Source organism: Enhydra lutris, unplaced genomic scaffold (assembly GCF_002288905.1).
Source record: "Enhydra lutris kenyoni isolate GAN:26980312 unplaced genomic scaffold, ASM228890v2 scaffoldscaffold26, whole genome shotgun sequence".
NCBI lineage: Eukaryota > Metazoa > Chordata > Mammalia > Carnivora > Mustelidae > Enhydra > Enhydra lutris.
In genome coordinates this window covers 8323650-8338852 of record NW_019154110.1, presented here as the reverse complement: position 1 = coordinate 8338852, position 15203 = coordinate 8323650, and the positions used below count along the sequence as shown (strand labels likewise).

Genomic DNA, 15203 nt, shown 5'->3' with positions numbered 1-15203 from the left:
ATCACTTGCGTGCGGTTCTGGGAACCCTGCTCCCAGAAGGGTGATTATACCTCTCTATCAGAACTTACGGAAAATGAGTCATTGGCTATGAAAGTTGCATCTTGGCACTGATTTGTTAAAAGGTACCTTCGTACCTGGGCTTCCACCTCTGTGGGAATTACAGTTCCACGGCACAGAAACAGTCCTGTGTTCAGGCAGGAGTTCGGCGGAGAGAAGGGGCTTGCCTCCCAGCATGGCCCAGAGGTTGGCTGTGTAATTGTAACCGTGCGTGTAACTCATCAGAGTCATGATAATGCCACCAATCAAAGTCGAATCGGAGCTTATTGTCTGCTTTTTTGTCTCTTCTTGTGTGACTTCTGAATGTGTGGTCCTAGGCACAGCCCACTGTTACAAACCGTACGAGATTCAACTTTCAAGCAGAATGTTACAGCTACTCCCTTTTCAAGTTCCTGCATCAGTTTAATTAAAGAATTATCCCAAGATGGCCAGATGAGCTATTGGAGACTGGTATCGTTTGCAACTACTTTTCTGCATGAATCAGGGTTTTTTTCCTCCTGTGCTCCACAAGCCAAAGAAAGGAGAGGAATAAATTATATCTTTGGTCTTCCGGTAGCCTTGGTTTCAAAGGTTTTCTTATGTTTATCCAAACAATCTCAAGGCTCTCAGTGATTCTTTTCATCGTAAGTTAAAAAAAAAAAAAAAGAATGTTTGATATTAGGATTTATGACATAAATGTATATTATTAAGATGCCACATTAATCTGTTTTACGTTTTGGGGTCCTGCACATCTTCCTTGGCTCACGTTGCCATGTCTCCCTGGAATTCCTCTCGTCTCTTCTGGTTCTCCCTGCTGGCCTTTCCGGGCGGATCTGACTTATGCTTCACAAGACAGCCCATCAGGTGTCAGTGCGCAGGGCTGGTGCTCTCCTGGGCCTTCGGCCTCCCATTCTGCACACCCCCAGAGTTCCCCTGTCTCACTTCCTGGTCCCTCCCTAGCCGGCCAGGGCTGAGGTTCCTTGGAATCCCTTCCAAAGTGCAGTGTCCATGCCTGAAGTCATTCTACACGTGATCAGGGCAGAGCACAACAATCTCATTCTTAATCCTCTCTTTTCCATGACCCCCGCACGTGTGCACCCACTTCCCCCCTGCAGTTTCCTAATGCCGTGGCCTCCTCTCTGGCTTCTAGTCCACTGCATGGCCCCCAGAATTGCCTCATGTGTGGGTGGCTGACTCATGTTTCCAGCTCCTGGACATTCGCCGTTTGGGGTTTAAACCTTAGCGTGGGGCATTGCAGGATGGTCCCAGTTACGCTTTGCGATGAGGACCAAAGCACCAGGAGTGGCCACTCAGAAAGAGGGATGCCCCTTCTCTCTGGGGCTTCTGCTAGTAAAGGTGGCCCTTGGAGCATGTCTGTGTTCCTTGCACTGGGGACCCTCCCTGGGGGACAACCATGTTCCCGGTGGCTGCCTTTCCCTCTGTGAAGTGACATTATCTTTGATTGGTTCCAAAATGAGCCCTTTGAGCATCAAACAGGACCCAGTGGGTCAGACATTCTGGACCCGGGACACGTACTGACTGCAGTTCCACAGCCGTGCCCCACCTGCACCTAACTACCTTTCCTCGGGTGGCTAAAGGCCTCCAGCACTTTAAGCTTCCAGGCTGGCTTTCAGACTTTAATTGGAAAAACATATTAAAAGGTACATGTAAGTGGTCCCGGCCTCCCCCCCGCCTTTTCACTGCCTCACAGCATTTCCCAAAACAACCGGAAACTCTGCTGGTGAGGACCTCTGGTCCCTCTGTCCACACCTACCCACCCCTACTCGCTGGAGAATTTTCCTTCTGCCACGTTTGCGTTTGATTTCTAGTTGTTGTCTACCCCTTGCCTGAGAAAAGGACCGTGTCACACCTGTTAACTCTTTTGGGGCATCTTCCTGTCCCACTGGTTTGGGGTCTCTAAAAATTAAGGGACTGTCTGCTTGCTTTATAAAGCTTTATAAAGCTTAGCACATTCTCTCTGGGGCCTTCACGATGGTGTAGCTGTCCATCAGAACGGCCACCCCCCTCTTCATGACATTAGGATGCTCCCCTTGGAAGAAACCACTCTATTTTTCAACTAAATAATCTTGATGCTGTGTCTGTATAACTATATCTATGTCCAGGTATCTGAAACAAATGACCTAGATTGGAATTCATATTCTGCCTCTTGATTTAACACATCCACCTGTTTCTGACAACATAGGACCATGGATTTCTGGCCTGGAGAATTGAGCAAAATACAGGTAAAAAGCCACCTTTCCTTCTCAGTTTCCCACCTGACCATACCTGGAGCCACCTATAGACTTGATAGTAGGACCCTGGCATTAAAAATCTTGTATAAATGGCTTAAAGGTTTCAGGATCAACTCGAAACATCTTTGTGACTGTTTCTGTCCCAGGGCGATAGTATTAGGAAGGGAGACCTTTGGGAAGTAATTGGGTTTAGGTGAGGTCATGAGTGTGGAGCCCCCAGGATGGGGTTAGTGCCCTTGTAAGAGAAAGGAAGCAACCACCAGCATTTCCTCTCCCTGCCCTGTGAGGACACAGCAAGAAGGCAGTCATCTGCGAGCCAGGGAGAAGGCTTTCACCAGGAATCAAATCAGCTGGCATCTTGACCTTGGACTTCTGAGCCTCTAGAACTGTGACTTAAGCCTCCAGTCTATGGTATTTGTTGTAGCAGCCTGAGGAGCCCAAGACAACGGGACTGAACTGTCTACAGACTGCCTACTAATCCTCTACCCACAGTCCTTATTCTGACCATGCAGAATTATTCCTGGAGCTCCCAGTGCGGTTACACTTCTATATGCCTTGGTGTAGGGTGTACCCTCTACCTGAAAGGCCGTGGCTCTTTTTTTCATTTTGTTAAAGCCCCAGTTGAAATCCATTTCAGATAACACTCCTCCTCCAGAAAGCTTTCCACAAACGTCTATTTTGGGAACCCCCGTCCTGGGCTCCCCCACACCTTGTTGTGTGGTTGGCCCAGCCCTTACCCCATTGCACTGCGATAAAGGCACCACTAGAGGGCGGCAGCTGTGCTATAGTTGCCTTTGTATTTCCAGGGCCCAACCGAGTATCGTTGGCACAGAGCAAATAGACCAGCCGGAAACCAGTTAGGAAAACCAGACTAGGTACATCATCAGAAGAAATCTAACATATAAAAAAACATTTCGGCAGGTTTAAATGGAGCATGCCGGCATCACCCATATATGAGAAGTGCGAGAAATAGAAACTCGACCCCAGAACTGGAGGAACAAGGGAACAAGTGGACCGTCAGAGTCTAGAAGCTCAGGGGAGGAGCCTGTGGGGCTGGGGCTTGAACCTCCGAGGAGGGACACTGCCCGTCTTCTGTGACATCTGGTGGAGCACCGAGCCAGCTCTGAGTGCTGAGAGGGGCAGGTAACCAGAACCAGCTGCTGCTGCTGGGGGCACCTGCCACCAGCTGGGGTGGCGGTGGCAGGAACCGCAAGCGAACCAGGAAGAAGACAGCCCCTTCTCCCTCCTTACTAATCTCCCCCTGGTGACTCCTATTTGCAGAACCTCATAGCAAGCCAGCGAGAATAAGTAAGGGGTTTCCTGGGATGTGGGCCTTTCGGTGCTAAAATGGGGACAGTTGTGGGCAAACTGGGACAGCTGGTCCCCTTAGAGCCAGCAAGCAAAGGAGAAAAGTGGTTTGCAGACTCTCGGGCCCAGAAGTATGTAGCAGAGCGCAGAAGGGTGAATTGGGGGCTGGGAGACAATAAGCCAGCTAGCACTACCACGATGGGGGATCCGTTAGTGTTGTCTGAATTAATTTGTGCATTTCTAGGATGATTTGGAGAATACTAGGCCTCTGGGACTCTGGGTACTGGGGAATGCGATGGCCAGTTTGTAGTTTAAGGCCTTGAGCTAGAGTTCCTCTAATGTTTCTGAGTGCCCAGCTACTTATGACAGTCTCTGAAGCATCTGTCTCTGTTGGTGGCTCTCTTTAGGCCCGTCCTGATTGTCTTGATTGCCTTCTGAGGCGTTTTTCTAGGTTCTTCTGAAGTCAGACAGTCTTTGTTGCTCCCCAGATTCTGAAGAGTGCCTAGCACCGAAATTTCAGAGGCACCTATTACAGCCAACAATGTATCCTGTGGTTATATATGACTATTTCCAAGAAGAGCCCTTCAAAGAATTTATACGGAATAAAATGGGTCTTGCTCTTTATGTAGATGGTCCATGGACTAACAGCACTGGCGTCACTTGGGAGCTTGTCAGAAATCCAGACTCTTGGGACACCTGGGTGGCTCAGTCAGTTAAGGGTCTGCCTTCAGCTCAGGTCATGATCCCATGGTCCTGGGATCTAGTTCTGCATCGGGCTCCTTGCTCAGTGGGGAGCCTGCTTCTCCCTCTCCCTCTGCCTGCTACTCTGCCTGCTTGTGCACACACTCTCTCTATCTGTCAAATAATTTAATTAATTAATTAATTTAAACAATAAAGAATGCAGACTCTTGGGTCACTCCTTAGACCAAAGGAATCCAACTCTGCAGAGATCTCTTTGTGGTTTATATGCAAATTAAAATCTGAGAAGCGTCCATCTAGAGTAGAGGCTTTCTACCTTGGCTGCTCTTTGGAATGATTTGGGGAACTTAAAGTTCTTCTGATGCTTGGGTAACAGCCTCAGAGAGCATCAGTGGGTTGGGGTGGAGAAGAAGGTGGCATATGTAAAGCCCCAGCTGATGTTGGCAGCCACGATGGCAGAGACTGATCCCCTGCCTGAATGTGATCCTAAGGAACCATACTGTTCACCGTCCAATTATCTCACTTCTGTTGTGTATAGAGGCACAAAAGTGAAAATAACAGAGCTCCAATTATCCTAGTTCTGCAGCAATTTAATGATATTTCTGAAGCTACAACTGAGATCTCCCAACTCCCGATTCAAGTTGAACCATAGAACTACTCCTGAATTTTTATGGACATTTGTAGTTACTTATATACGAGAAGATGCATTAAGGATGGGTCAGCAGATCTTCGGTCAAGTCTCAAGGGTTTTACTGAACAACTACAAGCCCTATTTAGGGGGTGAAAAACCAGATCTGTATGACTCATGAATGCAGAAGCTCAGCTGGGCGTTCACTTCAGCAGAACCGATACTCACACACTAGAGGAACCTTAGCCCGCCCCTGCCTTTTTGTCTCATAAAGAGCCCACCGTTGGGTGTTACCTCTTCTATTTCCTGTCCCTTCAGTGTTGACTCTGTTTAACTCAGTAATCATTTATCCAGCATCTACAGGCAAATCCCTGTGAAGGTACAGAGAGAAAAACAAAGGACCGCTGTTTCCAATTTTGTTGGAGAAGTGAAAGACCTATCCATATCCCAAATCCCATTAGAGAAGGATAAATCAGCATGGAGCTTAAAGGGAAATAGAGCCACATCCAAGTTCAAGCAGACAAATTACCAGATGTTTTTGGTGGAGGCTTGAGGATGGTCTTGAAGGAGAGGTGGAGTTTTTATGCAAATAGATGGTGGGGAGGGTAGTTCCAAAAGAGGGGACAACGTAAACAAAGGGCTGGAGAAGTGCTTGGGTGAGAAGATAGTGGTGGAGAGTGGAAGATGAGACCAGATGGGTAGATTGGACGCCATATTGTGGAGGAGGGTGCACGCAGGGCCAGGCATGAGAGTGTAGTTAAACAGGGGGACTTGTCTTGGAGTGTGAATTAAGACACATCGGCAAGAGTGGAGGCAGGCGATAGACCACTGTGCCAACAATGCAGATAAGAGTAAGGTGAACTTGAAGTAGAGTGGTGTTTTGGGGAAAGGAAGGAGGGCATAATATGAAACTCACTGGATGTGGGCCTTAATTAGCACATTTAGGAGAACATTTATGGGGTAAGTACACATTGTGTTTACACTGGTTAATTGAAAGTACATTTCCCTGGAGCAGAGTTACAGCAAACACTATTAAATCACAATTAAGGTCTATGTGGATGGTTATCTACACCATTATGGATTTTGTGTGTTGGGACTGGCTTAATTTATTGCTGGATAGCACTATTTTTTTTTTCAAATTCCCCAATATTTTTTAAAACCAACTATAAACAGAAGCTCAGGGCCAACCTGGGACCTCTGGACGAGGAAGACCCCAAGCCCTTGGCCCTTCAGGACTGCCGCAGTGAGCCATGAGGACCATCCAGGGTTTAAAGCAGCAACTCTTGCCACCACCAGGGGGTTTGACAGATGCAGAGAGAGAAGGAACCTTATTATCCACATGAAGGTTTACATCACATACCATACCACCAGTTACACACCACGGGGCCCGGAAAATTCACACCAAGCTAAAGTGCGTTGAACTTCCAGCTCAGCGGTTTGGTGTAGTGGATGAACAAGAACTACAGGAACTCACATATAATTGATTGATCCTTTCAACTAGCATTCAGCTTGCCTTACCCATGAAGCCACCAGTGAAATAAGGTCTGTGAAGTACAAACAATGGAAAAGATACAAGGTGACAGATCCAGATTCAGATCCCATCATTTTTCACTAGGTAACCTTGGGAAACTTGCCTAACTTCTCCAAGGGTTAGTTTCTTCATCTATAAAATGGGCATAATAATAGCACCTGCCTCTCAAAGCAAGGGTTAAATGAGTGCTAATATAAACATCAACACACATACATATTTATATGATGTAGGTATATATGTAAGCATATGTATTACGTATGTGTAAGTATATAAGTTACATAATAGCATAGATATATAATTTATACAATGAATGTTATATGTTATATATAATACCAATCATATAATATATGAAAATTTATGTCTGCAAGCTGCTATAAGAGCTTGAATCTTGCCAACTCTAAGAAGTCTTTCCTCATCAACCCCAAATTTATATATATATGTTACATATATTACAGGCAAATGTTACTGTATAATACATATTACTATAGATATATATTACATGTGTCTTATATAATAAATATATGTAATATTATATATATGTGTTATATAATATATATGTTATATAATAAATATATGTAATATTATATTTATGTGTGTGTGTACACACACACACACACACACACACACATACACATATTACCCCATACAGGGAACATAGCACTCAAAAAAATAGCAGTAATTGAAAAAGCATTTTTTTTTTAAGATTTTATTTATTTATTTATTTGTCAGAGAGAAAGAGAGAGAGAGAGAGAGAGAGCGCCAGCAGGAGAACACAAGCAGGCAGAGCTGCAGGCAGAGGCAGAGGCAGAGAGAGAAGCAGGCTTCCCACTGAGCAAGGAGCCCGATGCGGGACTCGATCCCAGGACCCTGGGATCATGACCTGAGCTGAAGGCAGCGGCTTAACCAACTGAGCCACCCAGGTGTCCCGAAAAAGCTTTTTTTTATTAGAGTGTTCTATGATATGAGGAAATTCATGTCATGACATGAAAGTTGTGTTCTATGACATGATGAAAGTCAGAATAACATAGTAAAAAGTCATACAATTTGAAACCAGGCTGACCAGATTTTGAGCCCTAGCATCTAGCATCAAGTGTGACCTTTTGCTAGTCACTTGCCTTTTCTGAACCCAGAGGGAATGACATTGTATCCACTTACGTGTGATGGAACAGGTCTGCAGGGACAAGGGGGAGGGGTAAAGACCTGGGGTTTATCAGAAAAGACTTATTAGAGTTAATGAGATTAGAGCTTAGAACCACTTATAGACATAAATTGATGGAAAAGAAATAAAAATCTGTATAAAGGACTGATGGCTGGGTTTAGCAATTCACCTGCAAGAGATATAAAATGTACTGGCCTAGAAGTGACCAAATCTTGCTGGAATGTAGTTGGGGAAAAAGAATTACTGAGCACGCACCGTGTGCCGCTGTGGTTCTAAGGGATTTACATGTATTTCAGTGTAATTAATCCCCCACGCAAGCCTATGGGGCATGGGTACTGCAGTCAACTTCCTTTAACACACGAAGTCACTTGTCCAGGTTCACACAGCCAGTCCCTGGCTTGGCCAGCCAGGACTGGAACCCAGGCCTTATGAGCTCAGAGCCCACACCGTTAACTGTGATGCTACAGCGATTTTAAGTCCAGATGAGAGAGAAAAGGATCTCTAGAATGACAGCCCCACAGGGTGGCAGTCCCATGAGAACAGAGATCACACCGTAATCATTAATATCCCTGCAGCGTCTGTCACATGGGGAGGGGGACACAATAAGTATTTGTGGAGAAAGTGCATAGAAGCACCGAGCAGAGGTATCACTTCGTGTATTTGGAAGACTGGGGCAGGACCTTCCAGAGTTCTACCTTGTGGCCAGTGGGATGGACTGAACAATGCCTGGGCCCGGCGGGGCTCTCAGCAGCTTCTTACATCTCTGGGAAAGATGATAGTCTAGTTCACCCAAGGGACAGTGACACCATGCTCTTAGGACACAGATGAATTTGTTGCAGGGAGAAAAGATAGAAATTATGTCATTTTATGTCTTTTTAAAATAGCATACAGACACTTTGCCTGGGAACAGCCACAGGTTAAGGGCTGTGGAGGTTCACTCCCTTTTTCCCTCTCCCATGTTAAATCTGGCCGCATTTGCCGAGTCACCACTGCAGAGGGAGCATTCCTTCCCTCTACCGGATGGTGCGCGCCCACACACACACACACACACACACACACACACACACACACACGAAGACATATGTTCATATGTTATACATATGCTAGCTTCTTTCCAACTACAACATGATATCCCTTAACACCTATTTACTTTATTTTCCTTGACCATATGCTAACGATGGATACCTACGTTGGCTCTGTCTCCCCACTCTGACAATCAACACTCCAAAGAAACTTCTGGGCCTGCCTTCCAAAGAACCTATACAGGAATTTCTCCGGCATATATTTCAAAATCTACTCTCTCAAGTAGACTTCTACCTATTGAACTGGAACAACTCTATTCCAGAAATGGGGCTGCTGGGTAAGGTGGCCAAACATACTAAATTTCATCTTGAGGTATTATTTTTTAATGAATTGATACCAACACAGCACTTTTTAAAGGTAGCACAGATATCAGTGGTAACGTCTGACTGATGCTAAAGGTTTGGGGTGTAGCAGCATCTTACTGGTTGGCTGCAGACTCCTTAGCTGGGTGTAAATGAAGGGTGATGTTGATAGCATTCAACCCCTGAGATGCACTCTCCATCTGCTGCTCTCCCTCTGTTTGGAACTGCTGCTGTCTTAGAAGGCTGCATCCCATTGGGCTTTCTGGTCAACCACGAGCTTGCTGTTGGGTTCGTTGTTCTTAATTAGCACACCGAGATCCCCTGCTTGCTGTGACAGATTCAGGACCTGCTTCTGTGTATGTCTAGATTTTCGTGGGTGATGTGAGATGACAGGAATTGTGGAGGATCCGTCTCTCCTGCCACTCACAAAACCAGCTATATTTTGATACTTCTTAGCGAGTGTATCTAGGTCAAAACTTGATTTTGTTATTTCTACATCGAGGGAGAGTAAATGAACAAAATGAGTAACTGGCCCTGTAGATCCTCCTTCATCTTTTAAGGCTAGAAACAGGCATCTGGAGAGGAATTGAGATGATGATAAGAAGTAGCTTGTTACCCCCTTTCTCTGTTGACTACGGTGGACTACCTCACCTTTTATCCCCTCCCCACCCCCCGCCATCTTCCACAAGGACACTTTGGGAACAAGCAAAAAGAGAGCAGCATGGAAAAGGACAGAAAAAGTAGGCTGGGAAGGACTTTTGGGGGCCTTTTGCAGCTGCTCCAAAGGGGAGGGTCTCTAAGTCAAAAGTACAGGGAACCTTCTCCTTCCCTTTCCTCTCCTCTTCAGACTTGTTTCTGGGTCTTTTCTCTCCTCTAGAGCAAAATCCTGACAGCGTGCCATATACTTGCGAAAGGATAATTACATCTGTACCCTCCGAGAGACAGGCCTGCTGTCAGCAGGGAGGAGTCTGATGAGGATGCAAATGTAGCTAAGTACCCGCATATGCATAAACACAGACAGCTCCTGAATTCAGTCAGAGACTAGAAATTCCTCTGACCAAACTTTTCCTGGCGCTTCCTATAACTTTGGGTCAGAGAAAGATTCAAAATTCCACAGCTTTACCAGTCTGCCCGGGGATGCTCTTTTCCAAAGGAAGAGAAATGACCGAGAGCCCCTCAAGAGAAGGGAATGTGTCCTGGTCTTCGGGGTGGCCCAGAGCTTAACACAAGGTTCGAACCAAAGCAGGGGCTCAGTGGCTATGGTGGGACTTCCCTACGCTTGAGGAGACAATGAATCCACAAGAGAGCCAGGAGAGATCTTCACAGACAGTGAGCTCAAAACCTATTTCCATCCCTAAAGTTCTCCGTTGTCTAGTGGGTAGTGAAGAGGGCCCCAAAACTCCCCTAGGGAGGAGGACAGGGCACCACATTTTATGCTCAAATATAAATACAGGATTTTCTCAAAACCACAGCCAAATTCCTAAGCCCTTAAACTTTCGAAATGCAAATACATTCTAAAACACCAGGAGGGATAGGGGCGCCTGGGTGGCTCAGTTGGTGAAGCCTCTGCTTTCAGCTCAGGTCATGGTCCCAGGGTCCTGGAATCGAGTCCCGCATTGGGCTCCCTGCTCCGGAGGGAGCCTGCTTCTCTCTTTCCCTCTGCAGCTCCTCCTGCTTGTGCTCTCTCTCTCTCTCTCTCTCTCTCTCGCTCTGACAAATAAAATAAATAAATAAAATCTTAAAAACAATAAAAATAAAAATTAAAAAATGAAACACCGTGAGGGAGATGCTATAAGAAAATATACTACTAGATGCTTTGCTGGTAGCGAAAGGAAGGGCCACATGATCACTTTCAGGCCCAGCTGGGACTCCTTTCCCCATCATATTCATGCCAAGAATGGGTAAAGGGCTTTGTTTTTTCTAACAAGGAAAAGGGCAAAAAGGAGGAGAGGAAGTTGATGCCAGGGAGAGTCACCCCCACTTCCTATTGAAATAAGACTCAAGAAAAGCAAGTAGAAGTTACTGAAGAAATGACAACATGGGATGTTTAGGTCTGGAGAAGCCATCGTGTCGGAGTAGGCCTTAGCTCCCAGCCAAGACAAAATCTGAGGAGGTAAGACTTCAGCTTAGTATAAAGAAGAGGTTTTTAGCAAGTGGGGTAGAGTTGAAAGAAAGAAAGAAAGAAAGAAAAACAAAAGTTATGGGAAGAGCTGCCTATGATTATACTGAAATCCCTTTTTTTGGGTCTGTTTCAGCAGAATCTGCCTCCCTTTCAGTGAATCTAGAGCCAATATTTCTGCTTCGAGTGGAAAGTTAGATGCTATGTGATATTTTCTAATTCTAAAATGATTATGTTTCTATAGATTAAAAAAAAATTCAATAAACAGCTCTGAGTAAAAGTGTTTCACATGACGCCCTGCCTTGAAGCAATTCTATAACATTCTGTTCCTAATCTTCCCCACAGCCTCAGGGGTCCCACCTGCTCTCTCGTTCTCTCTCTCTCCAGCATGGCTGTGGCTTCCTGCTAGGGAGGCTCTCTCCTCCAGATGATTCTAAGGCAGTATCTGCTATCTCCCCAAAAAGACCGTCTCTGAGAATAAGCCGAGGAAATGGTCTTATTTGGGGATAGTTTCCCTATTGTCCGTGGTGGGGAACACAGCAAGAACCCAAGATAACCAGGAGAGAAGAGAGTCACTGTTTCCAGAACCCTACAATGGACTCAATTTTTAGGGACTTAACCATTTCTCACATGATTTGCAGTAAACTCAGACCTTGCTGCCTTTTTTAGAACAACTGAGGGTGAATAAAATTGACCTTCTCCTCACCTTTAAACCCAATCCTTTTTTGACCATCTGGGGGTCTCCTTCTCAGGGAAGGCCCTTCTCTTTAATGCCTAGCCCTGAAGTCACAGGCAGGGTCAAGCTATCCCTGGAAAAGAGTGGTGGTTGTAATTTATCCTGGTTTAACTCAATCGCATCCATCCCAGAAACCTCTAGTCTAGGGAAGAGATGGCCCATTTTGTTGTATCTCTGCTGTACTCCAGGTTCTGTGACTGACCCTTTATATCCCTACGCACCTAGCCATCATGATGACTTTAAAAACAGGGGCTTCATCCCCTAGAATCCTTCTCCCTAATTTTGAGTAGCCAGTGCCCCCTTGGGAACCCTGCACTGTGAGAAGACCCAGAGTGGTCCGAATGTTAAAATCTTCAGAACCTCTCTTGTCTTGTTGTCTGCCTTGTGTGCCCTCTCTTTGGGAGCGAGCAGTAAACCATCAAAAGGGGGAAGCACTGTCCTTCTTCAGTACATATGTGAGTAGCACTGTAATGCATCACCCTCTGTTTCTGGTCCATGCTTTCTCAGGCCGTCATTTTGTACTTCATGCTAAGTTCATGTCTACGTTCAGGTTCCATGCTAAGAGGCATCAAGAGAGATGGACCTACCGAGGCTGCCAGGGAACCTTCATCAGTCGTTTGTGTATTCTCTTTGGGCTTCTCCTGCGACAAGCGGACCTCTCCCTTCTGTACAGCACCTGCCCCTGAGCTCTAAAATGTTTCCAGATAGATTTGAGTTCTTTTCATATCATGACACCAATGATGTGATATCTGCCACCCTACCTAGTAAGGTGAGCGTCAGTGGATCAGAGGCATACCCAAGCTGTATAACCTTGTCTGTAGGTTAGTGGGGCAGGTGAGGACTACATATCATCAGATAAAAAGAAGTCAGCAGCAGGTTGTCACATGGTGGCTCTTGCTTAATAGATAAGGATATTTGGGTTGCAATGGTACCTCGTCTGCTGGGACTAAATCAAAGTAAATATTAGCCAACAGGCAGGCATTGGCTCCCTATCCTATGTTTTTGATGCAAAGAGCTTGGTTTAGCTCCCCCAGTGGTGATTGTTTCCTGTTAGGCAAACCCACACCCCGTAATGGCATCTTATTCCCATTTCATAGATAAGGAAACTGAGGCTTGTAGAGTGTCAGTAAGTTTGTGAGAGCTGTGTGACTCCAGAGCCACATTAGATGTGCATATTATTTATGACACAGAAAAGAAACCCATCCCTTCAATAATCCACATGACTCAAAGCCAATCTGGGTCCAGCTCCTCCACAATGACTCTCAGGCTCTTGCAATACGTAAAGCTTTCTCCATTTTCTGCCTCACATAATTTAGCACCTAATTATGTATTGTCTTATAATTTTCTCCTAATTTCTTCAAGTGTGTTTGTTCTGCTTCTCCATTAAGTTTATCACAGAAATCCTCAAGGATGGAATTTATCTCGTCTTACACTCTATCTTTCTCCCACTCCACTGTTTGGACATGAACGTCATATTATAAGGGCTGGTCCAGTCCACTCTCTCCTCGGTGCTTAGGGGCCTGGCTGGGGTAGGGAAGGGTAGTAAGAGTCCTTGAAGGGAAGTAAAACACCTGTGCTTCCACCCTTCCTTTTCTCCTGGCCATCTGCTCTCTCTGGGTCTGTTTCCACATCGATGAAGTAAGAGCATTGTGCTAGCTGATCCCCATTGTGCCTCCAGCCCCATGAATCTATCTCTGTTCAAGGGCAAGGGGAACCCTGTGAAGACATTCACGCCAAGATCACGGAACCCTGCCTATGGTTGGTGGGCCCATGGCTGGAGCCAAATGCTATAGCCCCAGCTTCAGAAATGGATGAGCAGCAGCTCAGAATCACACCCCACTCCCACAGATGTCTCCATGACCCCCATCATGGGCCACGAAGGCGGCAAGTAAATGAACCCACAGGAAGGTTCAAGGAGTCACACTTAACGTAAGATCTACGGGATCACTGAATTTCAAGGGAAGGCCAGAGGAAATGTTCTTCTTATGAGCAGTGAACTATAACAGGTAACCTTGATTGTTGCCCCGTGTCAACCTAACCAACTGAACTGATCATTAAAGAGAAAAAAGCTTGGATTCCCCAAAAGGGAACTGATGTACTGCTTGGGTGCCTCTACGGGGACCCAATATAATTCAACATTAGTTAAATGTACCATTAAAGCATCCACGTACTTAATGGAATTTTGTTGGGGTTTGAGGTTTTTCCTGAGTTGTTTAAATTGCCTCTATCATGAATGACTTCCTGAATTAAAAATTAAATGGACTTTTAAGTATTTAATTAGGTATATCTATTACCGAAGTGGAGAAAACAACTGAGATTCACCTTAGAAATCTTTTAAAGGAATATGGTATGTCTTCACGATTACATTTTGTTGGTAAATTTAGATACAGCTACTTTTAGGGATAAAACAGGAGCCGGGAATTTTCTTTTGTGGTTCTCTTGTTCCCAGATTTTATAGTCTTCAGGGCACCTTAGCTTTTTATCCTTTCAAGGCCTTGAAGCACTCATGAAGCTCCCAGAAACCTGTGATGAGATTATGAAACGGATATAGAGTGAGGGTAAGTGATGGTGAACCTCCAGGTCTGGCAAGGTGAGAATCTTCTGGGGGCAGAGCAGAGCTTTCCCTGGCCCTACTTAGCTATGGGGCAGGCTGGAAATAGTTTGGTGTGTGGGCATGAAGCTCTTTGGAAATACAGGGTCCTGGTCCAAGTGTGTAGCTGCCTCAGCCAAAGTCTGCTTTAAAAAAAAAAAAAAAGGTTTTATTTATTTGTCAGAGAGAGAGAGAGTGAGCACAGGCAGACAGAATGGCAGGCAGAGGCAGAGGGAGAATCAGGCTCCCTGCTGAGCAAGGAGCCCAATGTGGGACTCGATCCCAGGACACAGAGATCATGACCTGAGCCGAAGGCAGCCGCTTAACCAACTGAGCCACCCAGGCGTCCCCAAAGTCTGCTTTAGAGAGAGAACCCTAACACTCGTCTGGCTAAGAGGGGAATCCAAGTATCTTCTTTCTTCTGTCCAGCACACTCAGGGATCACTTCCTGTTCACCCTCCTCCCCCCATAACCCATCCTATTTGGATCCTTTCTACCCCATCTTCTCTGCACAATTGCTTGAGCCACCTTGCTGCTTCTAGATACAAGACTAGGGCCCTTTTTGCTGTATGCTTTTATGACCACACTTTACAGGGAGGGGAATGACAAAGAATTAGAACACATGACAAATTACGTGATTCATTCCAGAGCCTTATAATGGCAATAGCAAGTGTTCGTTGAGGACTGACTACGCGCTGGGCTTTGTGTTCGTCTTTCTGTGTCTGTCGTCTTGTTCGAAGCTCGCCACGGCCCTGTGGGG

At 45.7% G+C, this 15203-nt stretch overlaps 1 protein-coding gene across 1 annotated transcript in view; it reads left to right on the top strand.

Annotated features, from left to right (window-relative positions):
• Positions 1–15203, top strand: part of LOC111151502 (acid sensing ion channel subunit 2) — a 1010285-nt gene that overhangs the window by 250282 nt on the left and 744800 nt on the right. The window lies entirely within an intron of this gene.